The sequence below is a fragment of the Sciurus vulgaris genome (assembly GCF_902686455.1).
Source record: "Sciurus vulgaris genome assembly, chromosome: 1".
In the NCBI taxonomy this organism is placed as follows: Eukaryota; Metazoa; Chordata; class Mammalia; order Rodentia; family Sciuridae; genus Sciurus; species Sciurus vulgaris.
In genome coordinates this window covers 78,929,931-78,946,111 of record NC_136461.1, presented here as the reverse complement: position 1 = coordinate 78,946,111, position 16,181 = coordinate 78,929,931, and the positions used below count along the sequence as shown (strand labels likewise).

The following is a 16,181-nucleotide window of genomic DNA, read 5'->3' as shown; positions in this document are numbered from 1 at the left end:
TTTACTTATTTTTTGTTTGGACCTAGTGTAAATAATGCTGTTATAAACATCATTGGATGTCAATATTGAAAGATACCTGATTCAAACCCCAGAATACCATGCCCAGAGGTAGAACTTCTAATTAAAGAATGTGGTCCTATGTAAGGGTACTGATATTTATCATCAAATAGTTCCACAGAAAGTTTGCACCATGGTGTCTATAAACAGCAACTGTGAGAAGTTCTACATGCTGATTTCCATGATAGAAACTAGTGAGGAAGCAACCTGCTGAACATATTGTCCTTTGAGAACTTGAACTGAATTATCAATTTTTACAGAGGGTTTTCCTTTAAAGTTTATGAAACTATACTTTTAAGGCCCAATATAGATCACATATTTTTTTCTTGAGCCTTAAAGTTTAATTTTGTTTTAAAAATAATTCTTATAGGACCATAAAATGAGAAGTTCATCAAATTACAGAGTGATTCAGACTCTTTATAAGCCATGATGCCTACTAATTTGAAAATAAAGAAAATATTATTGTTATATTTCAATAACAAAATTGCATCCCATCACTCACAGATCGTGGTCAAAGAAATTGCCTATGTCATGCCAATGCTGACTTCACTCTGGCCCTAAAATACTTAATGATCTGTGGTTTAGACCAGTGACCTGTGATTCATTAAATGTGAATATTTGAATTTAAGTGAACAGCAATTTGAAAATATTCCTTACATATTTATCATTCAAATTGGAAACTATTGGTAGTAAAATGTTGCAAGAGGACAATTCTGTGACTAGAATGTCAAGTTGTGAAAATGGCATCATCTAGAACTTAATTTCTAAAGACTCGATTCAAATTCCCTGGAGCTCTGGCTTGCCCATAAGACCCAAATGTGCAGCTGACGTGACAGTTTCTTGGCTCCCTTCTTCTCTCTGTGTTTTTGACCAGCATGAACTGTTCTTCATGTCCTAAAGGAAACTAACAGAGAAATGAATCTGAGTATGTACCCATGCTCTACCTACTTAAGGATCTTGTTTACACTTCTGCAGAACAAGTGGATCCCTGAGAATCTGGCCCTGTGGATCCACCCCCAAAGTGTTTCATTCTCCTTCACTCTTCTCTTGAGTCACATTCTCTTCCCACCATTCTCTCACCTGGACCTGCAGTCTCTAGGACTGCATCAGCCCTGTCCCCAGGATGTCTTGCTCCTTTGTGGGTCTGGTTAGTTCTAGGCATTGATCAGATTTCTTCACATTGCTCCAGTTCATAAATTCTAAGACCAAGATTCACATGTTGTTAGGTTCTTTTGGTTTTAAGGATCAAATTTTTTTAAGTTATAGTAAATGGGTTTGTTATTAGCATGTCCATGGAGGTAAGAAAGAGTCAAAGAATCTCATGGAAAAAAAGAGTAGCCCCTGTTCAAGATTCAAGACGGGCCTAGGATCCAAGTGGTTTATCACCCACTTCAGTCACAAGACCTAAAGATCTCCATTCTAGTGCTCTCTTATTATGGTGACACCTAGTCTCTCTGGTCCTGTGCATCTTTGTATGCCATGTTATTTTCTTCTTCCTGCCTACATCTGGCTTTTCTATGACTACTCCTTCAGACTTACTTTGAGTGGTTTCTTGGGTGTAGCTTCCCAGACAAGACCATCTCACAGAGAGGGAGCAGCCCCCAGTCTGGCTGCCTTTGGTGGATGTTCCACATTGGTCCAGTCCGGCAGCCACCTTGTTTCAACCCCCTGCTTTCTGTAACAGAGGAGTGGCTAGGAGAGGGCAGCTCCCTTCATAAGGAGATAAAGATGCAAGTAGGGCATCTTTCTGGATATCTCTGATGCACCAAGTCCTAAGTGTGGCCCTGAGGATATTTCTTTTGGTAGAATATAGTGTTGTGAAGGAGAGGGTTTGGAGTGACTCTTTAAGCACTATCCTGGAACAATATCAGAGAGAATTTTAGAAACTTGTTTCACCTATTCTAGATCAATGAACTCCTGCCCACTGTCCACTCTATCCTTAGCTCTTTCAATGAGGCCGACCTACTTACACAGGAAGTACAGTCAGTAGGCCACCTCTTTCCACCCACCCTTACCCCCAGTGCAACTTCCATAACCCCTTGGCTTCATTCTCCAGCTCCTGCCCCTCCATTTTCTTCTTTTCCCAGATCTGCTCTGCTGCAGGTCTGCATCTGCTGCTCAGAGGAAGTCACTGCTGCCAGTCATCACTCCTCAGACCCCTGCTCTCTACTCCATCCTTACTCTCAGCCCTCAGGGAAGGAAGTTCTTAATTCAGGGCAAAGTGGAGGGATGCCTTTAATGAGCTTTGGTTTGGATTATGGCTGAGGAGCCAATATATTCTACTTACCTCAGATTTGCTGAGAGGACTAAATGAGATAGCATATGTAAGTGCTGTGAACTCTTGTTATATTTCAGCACTTGGAATCCTCTTGGAAATATCCTGAGTTGCTCATCCTTTCAGAACAGGATCTGCTCTGTGGCACAGTCCAATTTATGCAGAGCAATTATATTCCCAAGTGGATAAGTGAGGCATTTCATCTAGAAAAAGTACAAGCTATTACTAATAATAGCTAGTGTTTATTGAGAGTTTATTAAATATCAAACTCCATGTCAAATACTTCATAAATTTTATCTAATTTAACCCCCATGAAGTAGCTCTACCATTAGTTCCACTTTATTGATGAGGAAACTAAGGTACAGAGGTTAAGTAACTGACTCCAAGACCCTTGGTCAGTAAGTATTGGAGTGAATATTTAAACCAGGAATTCTCTTCTGGGGCCAGAACTTTCTGCCACTAACCAGGCTGTATTCAATGAGAATAGCCACTATATGTAAGCAAGAAATAGACTTGAAAATCAACTTGCCTCTCTCCCTCACTTTATAGACAGGGGAACTGAGATCCAGGCAAATGAATGATTTGCCCTGAACTGTAAACCTTGCTAAAAGCGTAACAATTACTAGACCCAGGATACTGCTTTCATTTCAGCTCTCCATTTTATAAGTTTATATCTCTTAAAGTACTTTTACTAGCATTAGAAGAAATGCTATCTTCAGATAATAACAAAAACCAGGTTTGTTTTGTATGAGGGGTTTGTTTCTCTTATTACTTTTTAAAAAAATTTTACAGACTTCATTTTGATTCATTGTACACAAATGGGGTACATCATTTTGTTTCTATGGTTGTACACGATGTAGATTCATACTATTCATGTAATCATACATGTACATAGGGTAATGATGTCTGTCTCATTCCACCATTTTTCATACTCCCTCCATCTCGTTTCCTTCTACATAATCTAAAGTTCCTCCATTCTTCTCTCACTCCCCACCCCCCATGCCCCCATTATATATCATCATCCACTTATCAGGGAAAACATTTGGCCTTTGGTTTTTCAGGATTGGCTTATTTCACTTAGCATGATATTCTCCAATTCCACCCATTTATTTGCAAATGCCATAATATTATTTTTATTTATGGTTGAATAATATTCCATTGTGTACTTATACCACAGTTTCTTTATCCATTCATCTGTTGAAGGGCATCTAGGTTGGCTCCACAATCTAGCTATTGTGAATTGAGCTGCTATAAGCGTTGATGTGACTGTGTTACTGTAGTATGCTGATTTTAAGTCCTTTGGGTATAAACCGAGGAGTGGGATAACTGGGTCAAAAGGTGGGTCTGTTCCAAATTTTCTGAGGATTCTCCACACTGCTTTCCAGAGTGACTGCACCAATTTGCAACTCCACAAGCAATGTAAAAGTGTGCCTTTTCCCCACATTCACACCAACATCTACTATTGTTTGTGTTCTTGATGATAGCCATTCTAATTGGAGTAAGATGAAATCTTAGAGTTGTTTTAATTTGCATTTCTGTAATTACTAGAGATGTTGAACACTTTTTCATATATTTATTAATTGCCTGTATGTCTTCTTCTGTGAAGTGTCTGTCCAGTTCCTTGGTCCAATTATTGATTGAGTTCTTTGTATTTTTGGTGTAAAGTTTTATAAGTTCTTTATAAATTTTGGAGATAAGTGCTCTATCTGAAGTGCATGTGGAAAAGATTTTCTCCCACTCTGTAGGCTCTCTTTTCACATTATTGGTTGTATCCTTTGCTCAGAAAAAGCTTTTTAATTTGAGTCTATCCCATTTATTGATTCTTGATTTAATTTCTTGTGCTTTGGGAGTCTTGTTAAGGAAGTCTGATCCTAAGCCAACATGATAAGATTCATGCCTACTTCGTCTTCTATTAGGTGCAGGGTCTCGGGTCTAATTCCTAAATCCTTCATCTATTTTGAGTTGAGTTTTGTGCAGGGTGAGAGATAAGGGTTTAATTTCATTTTACTGCATATTGATTTCCAGTTTTACCAGCACCATTTGTTGAACAGGCTATTTTTCTCCATTTTATGTTTTTGGCTCCTTTGTCTAATATGAGGTGACTGTATTTCTGTGGTTTTGTCTCTGTGTCTTCTGTACCATTGGTATGCCTGTCTACTTTGGTGCCAATACCATGGTGTTTTTGTTACTATGGCTCTGTAGTATAGTTTAATGTCTGGTATTGTGATACCTCCTGTTTCACTTTTTCTACTCAGGATTGTTTTGATTATTCGAGGTCTCTTATTCTTCCAGATGAAGTTCATGATTGCTTTCTCTATTTCTATGAGAATGTCATTGGAATTTTAATTGGAATTGCATTGAATCTGTATAGCACCTTTGGAAGAATGGTCATTTTGACAATATTAATTGTGCCTATCCAAGAACACAGGAGATCTTTCCATCTTCTAAGGTTTTCTTTAATTTCTTTCTTTAGTGTTCTGTAGTTTTCATTGTAGAGGTCTTTCACCTCTTCTGTTGGATTGAGTCCCAAGTGTTTTATTTTATTTATTTATTTTTTTTTTGAGGCTATTGGGAATGGAGTGGTTTTCCTAATTTTTCTTTCAGAGGATTCATCACTTATGAATAGAAATGCATTAGATTTATGCATATTGATTTTATATTCTGCTACTTTGCTGAATTCATTTATGACTTCTAGAAGTTTTCTGGTGGAATTTTTTGGATCTTCTAAGTATAGAATCATGTCATTGGCAAATAGTGATAGTTTGAGTTCTTCTTTTCTTATTTGTATCCCTTTAATTTCTTTGGTCTGTCTAATTGCTCTGGCTAGTGTTTCAAGGACAATTTTGAATAGAAGTGGTGAAAGAGGGCATCCTTGTCTTGTTCTGGTTTTAGAGGGAATGGTTTCAGTTTTTCTCCATTAAGAATGATGTTGGCTGTGGGTTTAGCTTAGATAGCCTTTATAATGTTGAGGTATGTACCTACTATTCTTATTTTTTCTAGTGTTTTAAGCATGAAGGGGTACTGTATTTTATCAAACATTTTCTCAGCATCATTTGAAATAATCATATGATTCTTAACTTTAAGTCTATTGATGTGATGAATTACATTTATTGATTTCCAGATGTTGAACCAAACTTGCATCCTTGGGATAAACCCCACTTAATCATGGTGCACTATCTTTTTAATATATTTTTGTATGTGATTTGCCAGTATTTTGTTAAGGATTTTTGCATCTATGTTCATCAAGGATATTGGTCTAAAGTTTTCTTTCCTTGATGAGTCTTTGTCTGATTTTGGTCTCAGAGTGATACTAGCCTCATAGAATGAGTTTGGAAGGGTTACCTCCTTTTCTATTTCTTGGAATACTTTGAGGAGTATTGCTATTAGTTCTTCTTTAAAGGTCTTGTAGAATTCGGCTGAGAATCCATCTGGTCCTGGGCTTTTCTTGGTTGGTAGGCTTTTGATGGCTTCCTCTATTTCACAGCTTGAAATTGATCTGTTTAGATTGTGTATGTCTTCCTGATTCCGTTTGGGAGGATCATATGTCTCTAAAAATTTGTCAATGTCTTTGATATTTTCTATTTTGTTGGAGTATTGGAGTATAGATTTTCAAAGTAGCTTCTAATTATGTTATGTATTTCAATGGTGTCTGTCGTGATCTTTCCTTTCTCATCATGAATTCTAGTAATTTGAGTTTTCTTCCTCCTTCTCTTCATCAGTGTGGCTAAAGGTTTATCAATTTTGTTTACTTTTTCAAAGAACCAACTTTTTATCGATTTTTTGAATTGTTTCTCTTGTTTCAATTTCATTGATTTCTGCTCTGATTTTAATTATTTCCTGTCTTCTACTATTTTTGGTGTTGATCTGTTCTTCTTTTTCTAGGGCTTTGAGATGTAATGGTAGATCATTTAGTTGTTGACCTTTTATTTTTTTAATGTATGAGCTCAATGCAATGAACTTTCCTCATAGTACTGCTTTCAGGGTGTCCCAGAGATTTTGATATGCTGTGTCGTTATTCTCATTTACCTCTAAGAATTTTTTTTTATTTCTTCCCTGATATCTTCTGTTATCATTGCATCATTCAATAGCATATTGTTTAGTCTCCAGGTGTATGAGTAGTTTTTGTTTGTTATTTTATCGTTGATTTCTAATTGCATTCCATTCTGGTCTGATGGAATACAAGGTAGTATCTCTATTTTTTGTATTTACTAATGACTTCTTTGTGGCATAGCATGTGGTCTATTTTGGAGAAAGATCCATGAGCTGCTGAGAAGAAAGTATATTTACTTGATGATGGATGAAATACTCTGTAAATGTCCATTAAGTCTATATCACTGATTGTATTATTTAGTTCTATAGTTTCTTTGTTCAGTTTTTGTTTGGAGGATCTATCCAGTGGTGAAAGTGGTGTGTTAAAGTTCCCCACCATTATTGTGTTTTAGTCTATTTGATTCCTAAAATTGAAAGGGTTTGTTTGATGTACATAGATGTTCCATTGGTTGGTGCATAAATATTTAAAATTGTTATGTCTTGTTGATTTATGCTTCCCTGAAACAGTATGAAATGTCCTTCTTTATCCCTTCTGACTAACCTAGGTTTGAAATCCATTTTATCTGATATGAGGATGGAGACCCCTGCTTTTATACTGAGTCTGTGTGCATGGTATGTTTTTCCCCATCCTTTCTTCTTTAGTCTGTGAATGCCCTTATCTATGAGATGAATCTCTTGAAGGCAACATATTGTTGGATCATTCTTTTTAATCCAATCTGCCATTCTATGTCTTTTGATTGTTGATATTAGGCCATTAACATTCAGGGTTATTATTGTGATATGATTTGTATTCTTGGTCATTTTGGCTTATTTTTGGTTTTTAACTTGACTTGGTTTCTCCTTCAATTGACTTTTGCTTTAGGGTAGTTCCTCTCTCTGCTGACTTGTCGTTTTTCATTTCCTCCTCATGAAATATTTTGCTGAGAATGTTCTGTAGCGCAGGTTTTCTATTTATAAATTCTTTTAACTTTTGTTTATCATGGAAAGATTTTATTTCATCAACAAATCTGAAGGTTAGTTTTGCTGGGTATAGGATTCTTGGTTGGCATCCATTTTCTTTCAGAACTTGAAATATGTTGTTCCAGGCCCTTCTAGCGTTTAGGGTCTGGGCTGAGAAATCTGCTGGTGTCCCCTCATAAGTAATCTGATGCTTTTCTCTCGCAGTCTTTAAAATCCTATCTTTATCCTGTATGTGAGGTATTTTCATTATATTATGCCTTGGTGTGGATCTGTTATAATTTTGTGCACCTGGTGTTCTATAAGCCTCTTGTATTTGATTTTCCATTTCATTTTTCGGGCTTGGGAAATTTTCTGATATTATTTCATTGAATAGGTTTTTCATTCCTTTGTTTTGTATCTCTATGCCTTCCTCAATCCCAAAAATTCTTAAATTTGATCTTTTCATGATGTCCCACAATTCTTGGAGGTTCCATTCATGATTTCTTAGCATCTTCTCAGTTTGTTCAACTTTGTTTTCAAGATTAAATATTTTGTCTTCATTGTCTGAGATTCTGTCTTCCTCAAGATCTATTCTGTTGGTGATGTTTTCTATTGAGTTTTTAATTTGGTTTATTGTTTCTTTCATTTCAAGTATTTCTGGGCCTTTTCCCCCCAGAATTTCTTATTGAAGTGTTCTTTTGCTTCCTGCATTTGCTGTTTTAACTGTTTATTGGAGTGATCACGCATTGCCTGCATTTGCTCTCTTATCTCGTCTTTTGCTTCACAGATCATTTTAATTAGGCAGATTCTAAACTCTTTTTCTGTCATTTTTGCTGCCATGCTGTCATTGGATTCTTTCAAAATAGCATCCTGGTTTGTTAGGGACACTTTCTTCCCCGCATTCCCCGTTTTTTCATATTGTTTCTGTATATTCCCCTCTAGCAGTGAAGAACTGAGGTTGAAGTCTCCCCCCTGCAGGCTTATTGTGATCCTGCAGTTTTCTAGTACCTCTCCTTTGAAGGGGAGATCAGTATTAGCAGCACCCAATACAGAGAAAATGCAGCCCTGAACCAGATAGTCCCTATAAAGACTTTAACATTATTGTAATAAACAGAATGAGTTCAATTATTATTTACAGTATTTCTAGGGGTGAAGGAAGAGGATGGGGAAGGGTGTAGAATGTATGTGAGTAAATAGAGGTCAAAGGGCCTCCAGTCTCCTGTAGGTGTCTCCAGAAGGAAGCTGCCCTTCCAATGATGATGATCACGCCCTCAGGAATAATTCAAAATGCCTGCACCAGCCTCCAAAGAAGCTGGGGAGCTCAGTGAGGGTGCACCAAGTCAGTACAGGGGTGGGTGGGGGCAGGCGGGCTCAATGTCTAGCATCTGTCTGTGGTGGGGTGCAAATGGGGTGGGCTGGTTTATTTCTTTTTCCCATTTATTATCCAAAGCAAGCTTCCATATTTAGATGTATTCTCAAAACTTTGAGAAATTTTATAACTTTTCAAAAATCAGTTTCTTAATATGTTAAAATGCTGGTTGAGTTTGATGAGTGGTTTCTAAATATTTTTAATAAGGTATATATAAAAAATAAAAACAAATGACTACCTAAAATCCTATCATCAGGCAGGCACAGTGGTGCATGCCTATAAATGCAGCAGCTGGGGAAGCTGAGTCAGAAGGATCATGACTCTACACCAAGAAAACAAATAACCCAATCAACAAATGGGCTAAAGAAATGAACAGACAGAAGAAGATCTACAAGCAATCAACAGATATATGAAAAAATGTTCAACATCTTTAATAATAAGAGAAATGTAAATCAAAACTACACTAAGATTCCATCTCACCCCAATTAGAATGGCAATTATCAAGAACACAAGCAACAATAGGTGTTGGCGAGGATGTGGGGAGAAAGGTACACTCATACATTGCTGGTGGGGCTGCAGATTAGTGCAGCCACTCTGGAAAGCAGTGTGGAGATTCCTTAGAAAATTTGGAATGGACCCACCATTTGACCCAGCTATCCCACTCCTCAGCCTATACCCAAAAGGACTTAAAATCAGCATACTACAGAGACACAGCCACAACAATGTTCATAGCTGCTCAATTCACAATAGCCAGATTGTGGAACCAACCTAGATGTCCTTCAATTGATGAATGGATAAAGAAACTGTGATATATATATATATATATATACACACACACACACACAATGGAATAGTACTCAACCATAAAAAATAATAAAATTATGGCATTTGTAGGCAAATGGTTGAAATTGGAGAATATCATGCTGAGTGAGATAAGCCAATCTCAAAAAACCAAAGGACGAATGATCTCCCTGATAAGCAGATGATGACACATAATGAGGGGTGAGAGGGGGAGCAAGAATGGAGGAAGGAGGGACTGCATAGAGGGATAAGAGGGGTGGGAGGGGTGGGGGGGAAATAGCAGAATGAATCAAAAACTATTACCTTAGGTAAATATATGATTACACAAATGGTATGCCTCTACTTCATGTACAAACAGAGAAACAAGATATATCCCATTTGTTTACAATAAAAATGAATTTAAAAAAAAAAAGAAGGATTATGAGTTCAAAACCAGCCTTGCAATTTATTGAGGCCCTAAGCAATTTAGCAAGGCCTTGGCCCAAAATAAAACATAAAAAGTTTTGGAAATGTGGATCAGTGGTTAAGTACACCTGGGTTCAATTCCTGAAACCAAAAAACAAAATAAAATGCTATCATCAGGAGCTAGGGGTATGTAGCTTAGTGGTAGAATGTGTGCTTAGCATGTACAAATACAAAGCCCTGGGTTGAATCTCCAGCACCCAAAAATAAAATAATAAAATAATTCTGTAAAAGAAGGAATATTTATCTTTTCTTTCTTTCTTTCTTCCTTTCTTTCTTTCTTTCTTTCTTTCTTTCTTTCTTTCTTTCTTTCTTTCTTTCTCTCTCTCTCTCTCTCTCTCTCTCTCTCTCTCTCTCTCTCTCTCTCTCTCTCTCTCTCTCTTTCTTTCTTTCTTTCTTTCTTTCTTTCTTTCTTTCTTTCTTTCTTTCTTTCTTTCTTTCTTTCTTTCTTTCTGTTATTACCAGAGGTTGAACCCAAGGGCACTTAATCACTGAGCCACATCTCAAGCCCTTTTAAAAAAAATTTAAGGTCTGGCTCCTACTCTCACAGCCATTGCAGTACATTGAGCTCCATAGAGACAGCACCCAGGCAAGTGAGAGCCGGAAGGCACTGGGCGACTCTATGCCTCACTGAGGAAAAACAACTAAACATGGGCAAAGGAGATCCTAAGAAGCCGAGAGGCAAAATGTCATCATACGCATTCCTTGTGCAAACTTGCCGGGAGGAGCACAAGAAGCCCCAGATGCTTCAGTCGACTTTTCAGAGTTTTCTAAGAAGTGCTCAGAGAGGTGGAAGACCACGTCTGCTAAAGAGAAAGGAAATCTGAAGACACGGCAAAGGTGGACAAGGCCCGTTATGAAAGAGAAATGAAAACTTATATCCCTCCTAAAAGGAAAATGAAAAAGAAGTTCAAGGATCCCAGTGCACCCAAGAGGCCTCCATCAGCCGCCTTCTTGTTCTGTTCTGGATATCGCCCCCAACTCAAAGGAGAACATCCTGGCCTGTCCATTGGTGATGCTGCGAAGAAACTGGGAGAGGTGTGGAATCACAGTGTTGAGATGACAAGCAGCCTTAGGAAAAGAAAGCTGCTAAGCTGAAGGAAAAGTACGAAAAGGATATTGCTGCCTACGGAGCTAAAGGAGAACCTGACGCAGCAAAAAAGGGAGTTGTCAAGGCTGAAAAAAGCAAGAAAAAGAAGGAAGAGGAGGAAGAGGAGGAAGATGAAGAGGATGAGGAGGAAGAGGAAGATGAAGGAGATGAAGATGAAGAGGATGATGATGATGAATAAGTTGGTTCTAGCGCAGTTTTATTTTCTTGTCTATAAAGCATTTAACCCCCTGTACACAACTCACTCCTTTTAAAGAAAAAATTGAAATGTAAGGCTGTGTAAGATTTGTTTTTAAACTGTACAGTGTCTTTTTTTGTATAGTTAACACACTCCTGAATGTGTCTTTAGATAGCCCTGTCCTGGTGGTATTTTCAATAGCCACTAACCTTGCCTGGTACAGTATGGGGGTTGTAAATTGGCATGGAAATTTAAAGCAGGTTCTTGTTGGTGCACAGCACAAATTAGTTATATATGGGGCAGTAGTTTTTCATCTTCAGTTGTCTCTGATGCAGGTTATACGATATTGTTGTTCTGTTAACTGAATACCACTCTGTAATTGCAAAAAAAAAAAAAAGTTGTAGCTGTTTTGTTGACATTCTGAATGCTTCTAAGTAAATACAATTTTTTTTATTAGAAAAAGAATTTAATTTTGAGACAGGGTCTCACTAGGTTGCTTATAGCCTCTCTAAGTTGTTGAGGCTGGCTTCATACCTGCAATCCTCCTGCCTCAGTTCCCCAAACCACTGGGATTACAAGCCTGCACCACTGTGCCTGGCAAAGAAGGAATATTTCAATGCCAAAAAATTAGGAAGCCTGTAATCTTAAAACAAAGGATAAGTCATTTAAAATGAAAAAGATGTATGGTATGGAAAGACGTATTATATGTTTTGTTTGAGGGGTTCGTTTTCTTTCCATTTATCCGAAGCAAGCTTGCATATTTAGATATATTCTCAAAACTTTGAGAAATTCTATAACTTTTCAGGAATCAGTTTCTTAATATGTTAAAACGCTGATTGAGTTTGATGAGTGGTTTCTAGATATTTTTAATAAGGCATATACAAAAAATGAAGTCTCAAAAAACTGTCCTAATTGTTCTCATTTATCATGGACCAGCATTTGAGAGTCTCAGTTGGATGACCTTTGAAGATCTCTCCAGTTCCAACTGTAGATGCTGTGATTTTTGAGCTTTATTTCCCTCTTACGATTATTTTAGAGGTTCCTACTTGTTGGGTCTTTGTAAATTAATCCTTCCTAAGCTTATCTTTAAAAGCTTTGTTACATTGTGCGTGGAATGACTACTGAAGATTTTTACATTCAGAATAATAATGCATGGACATAGAGTTATCTGTATTCCTTCTTACACTTTGCAAGGCTTCCAGCCTCCCTCATCTCTATCCTGGGGAAACAGAGCAATGATTCCGACCTATCGGGTCTCCCCAGACTCCTTCAGACCAAAGGAGTCAGGCTTAAGCTGCAGCTGAAGATTTTATTTTCTACTGAGAGCCCTCCAATGACTCCTCCTGCCTAGGGTCTAACCAGCAGAATTTTGCTAGCCATTGGACAGAAAGGAAGAAGTTCCTGAAGGAAGGAATACCTGTCCCCAAGTAACCATATGGAGAACAGTGGAAGACTGGCACAGATCCCTGTGGAAGCTGTCTCTTGAAAATCATTTTTTTGTTTTCCACTTCATACTGCCAGGTCATCCCTATGTATCTGTTCGCCAGGAAGAGAGCCTAAATGCCTCAGTGGCAAAGGTTTGGCTGTCCATTTTCTGACTCCCTAGCAATCTGCTTGGCCACAGCAAGTACTTGACAAATGTAAAATAAATCAAAGTTTTAAGCATACTAATTTAATAACCGCCACCACTTATTGTGTGACTACTAGTGCCAGGCACTGTGATCCAGGCTTTACAAGACTTCTGATTCTTACCAGAATTCCATTTGGTTGGCGCATCAGTATCCCCCTTATGTGGACAAGGATGAGAAGGCACAAATAAGTGTAGCCAAAAATCACAGAACTACTTTAAGCAACTGAACCAAATACTGTTTCCAGCATGCTGAGCTGCAGAGCCTGTACATAAGTCAAATTCTGGGAAAAGGAGGGGAAGGCAGCTGGCTTCTCCTTTCAGGGTCTTAGCAAGCCTCCTTTCCTGGCCCAGTCTCTGCACAGGCAGAGAGGCAATCATGTCATCATCAGAGACGATGGAATCATCGACCTGCTTTTTAGACTCTCTAGTCGCTATGATCACCTAGGTCCATCGGGAGGTGAGAAGTAGAGCCCAGACAAGGACTGGCTCTCCTGACCACCTAGCGCTTTCCCAATCTTTAAGGACCACAGAAACAGAAAAGCTCACTGTACCAATTACTTCAGGCAACCTCTACAACTACCACCCCCAGCACAAATATCGGTACTTAACACACTTTTATCTCATCAACGCTGTAGATGGGAAGTGGACCTTCCCTGTTCCCTCTGGGCTGACCTTCTCTTGGGCTCCTGGTGTCCTTTATGTTCTCTTCATTTAGCCAACAAATGAACAAACGAGAGCAAGAATTGTGCCTGGGAGGGGTTAGCAGACCAGGCCTGGAAGCGCACGCCTCCCTCAACTCAATCAGTCGGCCACATTCTGCGAGGAATGCAGAGTGCTAGAGGATACCCTTTGGTTCTAGAAGTCTCTTCTGAGGGCATCAGTTGTCTAGGCTCCAGTTCCCAGATTGCACTTTTGTCCTGAAAGTACTATGGGCACTTGACCTTCAAATCCCCATAATATATTTATTTAAATACAAATTTCTATGAAGTCATTACAATTAGCATTTCTGCAGACTGGGGTTTAAGGGAAGGGGACAGTGGCAGTTTCAAGCAGCTGAAAAGTTGTATATGACTCTTCAGGGCTTCTTGTCCTATTCATGTTGTTGTTTGGTTGTGTTTTATTTGGTTTTGCTTCATTTTTTTTTTTTTGTCAATATTTGTTGTATACTTACTAAGTGCCAAATACTATACTATGCATTTGACATATTATCCTTGTTAATCCTCATAGCAATCAGAGGTAGATACCATTTCTCAGATGTGGAAAGAGTAGCTTAAAAGACTCATCACATAGGGTAATGATGTCCGACTCATTCAACCATCTTTCCTACCCCTGTCCCTCCCACCTCTCATTTCCCTCTACATAATCCAAAGTTCCTCCCTTCTTCTCTTACCCACCTCCCACCCCCATTATGTATCATCATCCACTTATCAGAGAAAACATTCAGCCTTTGGCTTGTTGGGATTGGCTTATTTCACTTAGCATGATATTCTCCAATTCCATCCATTTACCTGCAAATGCCATAATTTTATTCTTCTTTATGGCTGAATAATATTCCATTTTGTATATATACCAGAGTTTCTTTATCCATTCATATGTTGAGGGGCATCTAGGTTGGTTTCACAATCTAGCTATTGTGATTGAGTTGCTATAAATATTGATGTGGCTGCGTTATTGTAGTATGCTGATTTTAAGTCCTTTGGGTATAAACCAAGGAATGGGATAACTGGGTCAAAAGGTGGGTTCATGCCATGTATGCATATAATTACACAAATGGTGTGAGTCTACATTGTGTGCAACCATAGAAACGACAAGTTGTACCCCATTGTGTACAATGAATCAAAATTCAGTCTGTAAAAATTTTAAAAAAAAATTTTTTTTAAAGACCAATCAAGGTCAGGAAGTGTGAGAGTGGAGATTTTACCTGGGTCTCTCCCATTCCATATCCTATGCTGTTCACTCCATTGTTATATGACTAGCAAAATTCTGACCAGAGCTGGAAGCTAATAACAGCCTGGAACAGTTCTCTGAGGTCTACACACCTCTGCCATGTATCCATGTGTTGGCATGTGGAGGAGAGGGTCACCGTGTACCCCTTTCCTTGTGGAAGCTGCCGGGAGAACACAGGTTCCTACACTCTGACCAAGTAAAGGGACGTCAGCATTGCTGAAACTCTTGACTGTAAAACAAGCTCTTTCATGTCCATACATTTTTGGTCCACATGTTAGAGATTAATTTCACCCAAAATGAATTAATTTATGTTCAGTCCAATATCTGTTAAATAATTTTTAATTCAGTGGGATATTTCAAAAGGAATTAAGTAGCAGTTCTTTTAAACCACTGTGGTTACAGGCTAGTTAGATCTTTCATTCCATGCTTTTAAATACTTAGAATGCCCTGGGAGTGCAGTGCAGGATCAATTAGGGCAAAACAACTAAAGGTTAATTTAACAGAGCCCTGAGCTGAGGCTCTGCCCATCCTGGCAGCTCCATGGTCTAACAAGCTGAGTTACTTTGACTGTGTAAACACCATTAAAGTATAACGGTTCGTGTACCCACCCTACCATTAGTTAGTAGTTTAAAGAACCTTATTAGAGGAAGCCATTGGGCGTGAGGGTGGGGAACAGAAGGGAATGGAGGGGGTCTTTGAGCTGTTGAACTCTAATTGAACTATAAACAAGGGCTTATGATAAGCACCTCTCCCAGTACTCTCAGCATGTGACCCCCTTAGGGAATTTCAGTGTAAACAGAATTTAATCACACACCTGTCTTTTTAGGGCACCATGCCACTCCACTTGCCTCTAGTTCAAGGGACTAAAAGGTGTGAACAACAGAATTTTAAATCATGGTGCTTTAAGGGTGGATTATACAAAGAGCTCTTAACAGCACTAGGCCAAGCCTACCCTAATGTGGTCCCATGGCTCAGGACAGGCTAAGATCTGGTTGCAGTCCCATGAGCTCTCCTGAAGCAGTGACAGCCATCATGGAATGGGTAGCCATATGTTAATTTCTCAGGGATTCATTATCTGGTTCTCAGTTTGTCCCCACAAAGGTAAGGGGTGCTCCAGGAGCACCTGAGCCCCCCCACTTTCTGGTTCTACATCTTAGTTGCATCTTTAAAATACTGATGCCTTGGCCTCTCCCCGAGGAGATGGTATTTTTCACAAGCTCCCTGAGTGGACCTAAAGTTCAGCCCATGTTAGAATTATGGGTGTTGCCCCACCCTTCTCCAGGAGGTGAGTGGTTTGGTGTTGGACACCTTGGATGAGGAAAGTAGATAGGAGGTGGACCTGACGCTGTTAACTGTGACCAGTAG

General features: G+C 38.7%; 1 pseudogene across 1 annotated transcript; it reads left to right on the top strand.

The window, feature by feature from the left end:
* The first annotated feature begins 10,500 nt into the window (after positions 1 to 10,500).
* LOC306655401 (high mobility group protein B1-like) lies at positions 10,501 to 11,440 on the top strand (annotated as a pseudogene). The gene has a single exon. The product of its transcript is annotated as a high mobility group protein B1-like (transcript).
* Positions 11,441 to 16,181: the final 4,741 nt, after the last annotated feature.